Source organism: Sinocyclocheilus anshuiensis, unplaced genomic scaffold (genome assembly GCF_001515605.1).
Source record: "Sinocyclocheilus anshuiensis isolate Anshui unplaced genomic scaffold, SAMN03320099.WGS_v1.1 scaffold1686, whole genome shotgun sequence".
NCBI classification, from domain to species: domain Eukaryota; kingdom Metazoa; phylum Chordata; class Actinopteri; order Cypriniformes; family Cyprinidae; genus Sinocyclocheilus; species Sinocyclocheilus anshuiensis.
In genome coordinates, this window is record NW_015547717.1 from 244,887 (window position 1) to 249,443 (window position 4,557).

A 4,557-nucleotide genomic window follows, 5' to 3' on the forward strand; every position below is an offset into this window, starting at 1 on the left:
TTTACATTTACATTTAGTCATTTAGCAGACACTTTTATCCAAAGCGACTTACAAACGAGGACAATGGAAGCAATCAGAATCAACAAAAGAGCAACAATATATAAGTGCTATAACAACCCAGATAGCAAAATGACTCCGGAGCGGATCCGCCCCGGAGTCACCACAAGCTCCGGAACGGATCCGCAAAACGGGTTCGTATCGGAGTCCACTTGCACAGCGCAGCGGATCCGGAACAGATAAGGATTACGGATCCGGACCGGATCCGGTCCAGACCCTACCCGGATGCGCTGGTTTATCTGGCCCGGATCTGATCCGGACCCGTTCATGAAGTAGCTCATCCGGCCCGGATCTGATCTGGACCCGTTGATAAAAAACGGATCCGAACCGGATCCGATCAGGACCCGCTGATTAAGTAACTCATCCGGCCCGGATCCGATCCGGACCCGTTCATTATGTGGGTCTATACCTTATTTAAAATGGGTAATCTGGCCAAAACTAGCTATGGAAATACCTAAAATAGAGCCAACAAACATTATATAGACTAGACTGCTCTATAAAAGTGTAATATGTCTCCCTTTATTAATATTAATAAACCATAAAATCATTCAAAACTTGAAACAAATCTAAACTTTGCTTGGCCAGTAATAATGAAACACTGTATAAAAAGTAGGTAATTACATGAAGAAAAATAAAATGCAACCACAAATTGTACAAAAACATTGTTTTATTTAATGAAAAACGTTACCTCTAAAAACACAATTCAGTTCAATAACTTTGTAAACATTTACGAATGAATTAGTTCAATTCAGCTATAAGGAATTTTATAGTACACAAAAGTTTCATTATTCACTTTGTGTCAGCTTGATGTTGATTTAATAAAATTCAATATCAGTGAAAATGTTGCAAAATTAATACATTATGAAACAAAGTCTTGGCGATAAAGCAGCTCTGGAGAAAACAGTGATATCATAATCCAGCTCAATTCAGTTCAAGTCTTGTCATTATGCAATAGTGTCAGTACAATCAAATCAATATTATTCTTGAATATTCAGTGTCTTTTAAACCCCAGCTAAGCAAGCCAGAGGTGACAGTGGAACCCAAACTCCAGCAGGTGACTGAAACGAAGAAAAAACAGCTTGGGAGAAACCAGGAGCAGTCAGCTCAGCTCTCCTCTGGATAAATGAACAAAGATGGTGTGATTATGATCTCAGGCTGCTTCACTAGTGAGATTGTGGACTGATGTCATTCAGAATACTTCATCCAGCTGCTGCTGCTTGAAGATCAGGATACGTCACGCTGTCATCTGATCAGAGGAGAAGTTGTAGTCTGTCCAGCAGGGCTGCCGTTTAGCCAGTAGTGGACGACTGGATTAACAGTGACTAGAAGCAGGATAAAACTGCATTGTGGTCCTAGCAGCTCCTGGCCTGACACGTTCATTGCTGGCCACAGGGGTCTGTGCAGAGGACTTGTGTGTTTCTCGTGGTCTTTGCTGAGGATCTGTGCTGATGTCAGTCCAGTCGTGATGTTCACTTGTTGTGGTCTTCCCTGACATTCAGGGCTGCGTTGTGGTGGTCTCAGGGTGCAGGTCCATCATCTGATCTGGATACGGACCGGATCCGGCTGACTATGATAACCTTAGGACAAGAGTGAGACAGAAACATTGAAATAAGTAACAAGTATCGGTGTTGACTTTCTCACAGCACCTGTAATCACACAAGCACATTTCCATACAAAATTTCATGTCATCTCATAGCAAAGATTACTGTTAAATGTAGGATGTAAAAGTAGGTTAAACTCTATTTAATCTTACTTTTAAAGATGAAATAGAATATCGAAGGTTGATGTAGAATCAAAAACCAGACTGGAGCACTTGAATGAGCTGTGAAGCTGCAACAGAACACACACACACATGTAAAAGTAGGTTATTACACGTTAAAAGCTGAAGTGTGTATCATTGTCAGTATTTGACAAACTAGTTGGCTAAATTAAGTTTAAAACTCTTTAAAAAAATTACTCTTTTAAAAAGTAATTTAATCTTACTTTTAAAGATGAAGTAGAATATCGAAGGATGACGTAGAATCAAAAACCAGACTGGAGCACTTGAATGAGCTGTGAAGCTGCAATAGAACACACACACAGACACACACACACTCACGGTATCATAGTATTTTTTAATTTCATATAAATTATCTGAAACAACATTACAAGAGGTGGGGAATATATTTGTCAAAATATAAACAAAAATAGACTTGAGCTAATATTCCAGAACCAAAATTAAATGAAAAATATAGCATAATATCGCCTGCAGTTATTCCTGAAGAGGGGTGAAAAATTACCTAACGTTACATATACGCTCAGGACTAACTGTTACCGCGTCTCACAGAAAGAAGGAGATCCCGTCTAAATAGGCCTGATATTAACTTTACTCAGATCTACAATAATGCTAATGTGCTGAAGAGCTAACGTTCCACAACGCAATTTCACAATTAAAAATGCCAACAAAGCGATTAACTACTTTATTAACCTTGATGTTACTGGCAACTGTACATATAAGCATATTTAAACAGTGTTCTTGCCGAGTTCAGCCGGCCGCAGCTTCAGCACTCTGAGGAGGATCTGATCTGATCCGAGTTCAGAGACGCGACTGCTAGAAGAATCCGCCCAGCCTCCGGAATGAGTCCGCTAGTTTATTTCATATGTACTAAAACAACATTACGAGGAGAGCTGGGGGATATATTTGTCGAAATATAAATAAAAATAGACTTGAGCTAATATTCTAGAACCAAATTTAAATGAAAAAAAAAGAGTTTATTCTCGCCTGCAGTTATTTCTGAAGAGGGGTGAAAAATTACCTAACGTTACATATATGATTAAAAGCCGGATCCCATCCAAATAGGCCTATTATTAACGTACTCAAATCTATGATAATGCTAATAATGCTAAAGAGCTAACCTTAACTGGACATTCCACAACGCAATTTCAAAAATTAAAAACTACAACAACGCAATTAACAACTTTATTAATGTTAATGTTACTGGCAACTGTACAAATAAAGCATATTTTAAAAGTATTCTTACCGAGTTCAGTCTTCTTCAACCTGGCCGGCCGCAGCTTCTGCACTCTGAGGAGGATTTCTGAGACGCACCGGTTAAAAACAAAACAAAAAAACCCGTGTTCGGATCGCTAATCCGCGCCGTGTCCATCATGAGTCCGCTAGCTGACAGATTCTGGGCGAATGACCGAACAGAGTCTGACAGTACAGCGGAGCCCCGGAGTCTGTTGCTATCAGGGAAGTCTCGGTTAGCTTAACACAGTACACGTAGCAAGAGTTTTTTTTAAATAATATAATACATAAAAAGAAAACATAGTATAGAAAAAGAATAGAGCAAGCTAGTGTTAGAGGTCTTCTTTGCTTTTGTTAATTGTATAATAAATTAAAAGGAAACAGATAGAATACAACAAGATTAGAAAGCTAGTGTTAGTTTTTTTTTTTTTTTTTAAGAAAACAAGCAGCAAATGAATAGAGTGCAAGTCTAAAAGGGACAAGTGTTTTTTTTTTTTTTTTTTACTTGAACTGTAAGCATTTACAGTTTTTTTCAACTGCTTACACACAAAATCTTTACTTGTCACACAGTTTCTGAAACCTGACACTCAAACAGCAGAAGCACACACCAAACCTGTAAAACCATACACTAATTCTCGGCCTTTGACTCCGTTTTCAATTCCATAAAACACTTTTTCAAAACACAACACAATTCTCTATGTAACACACAAAACTAACAGGAATTAATATTATGGCAAAGGTGTTTGCAAATGTTTGCTTTTGAGATGTTTGTGATACTTTGAATGCAGTGCTTCATTTTGCAAGAGATGTGAGATATTTTGCATTTTGTGTGTGCAATTCTTGGATTTGTGTGTACAGTTTTGAAAAAAAGAGGCAAAGTTTTGAAAATGTGTGCAAGCAGCTGAAAAATACAAAGTTTGAAAGACAAATTTATGCTGGCTTGTCTTAAAGTCTTGTTTAAAATCATAAATGGTTTGGTCGGTTAGATGTTTGCTAAAGTGTTGCTAGTTGGTTGCTAGGATACTCTGGGTGGTTGCTAGGCTCTTGCTATGCAGTTGCTGGGGTGTTGCTAGAGTATATGGGTGATAGAGTTTGTTCTGGGTGATTACAGACATTCCTACCTCTGTTAAAAACAGAAAATCAAACAGTTTCAGTGCTTTAATATTATTGTATTTCTTTCTAATGTTAGGAAATTCAAAAGTTGTTGTTATTAAACGTGCACTAAACATCTAAGTAGCCTATGTAATTTTAATAGAACCGAATGTCTTCTTTAGTGATACAAGCTCAGAAACATTTATAACCTGTTGAAGTTTTTTATGTTGTGTATTCACTTGGTGCCATGATGGATATTGAAATGTTGTTATTTATTTTTCATTTTAAACAGTATAGATGATTACTTAATGGTAATACAATATTTGTGAACACAACTGTGTATGTCAGACCATAAATCCCCAGAAACTATGCATGGGGGCTTGCTTTGGTGTTGCCACCCC

The 4,557-nt window shown here is 37.7% G+C and overlaps 1 long non-coding RNA gene across 1 annotated transcript; it reads right to left on the bottom strand.

Moving 5' to 3' along the window:
• Positions 1-930: 930 nt before the first annotated feature.
• Positions 931-3,163, bottom strand: LOC107704211 (uncharacterized). The gene is made up of 3 exons (XR_001635925.1): positions 3,078-3,163; positions 2,041-2,117; positions 931-1,634 (listed from the first exon to the last, which is right to left on the bottom strand). It is a non-coding gene; the product is annotated as an uncharacterized LOC107704211 (long non-coding RNA).
• Positions 3,164-4,557: the final 1,394 nt, after the last annotated feature.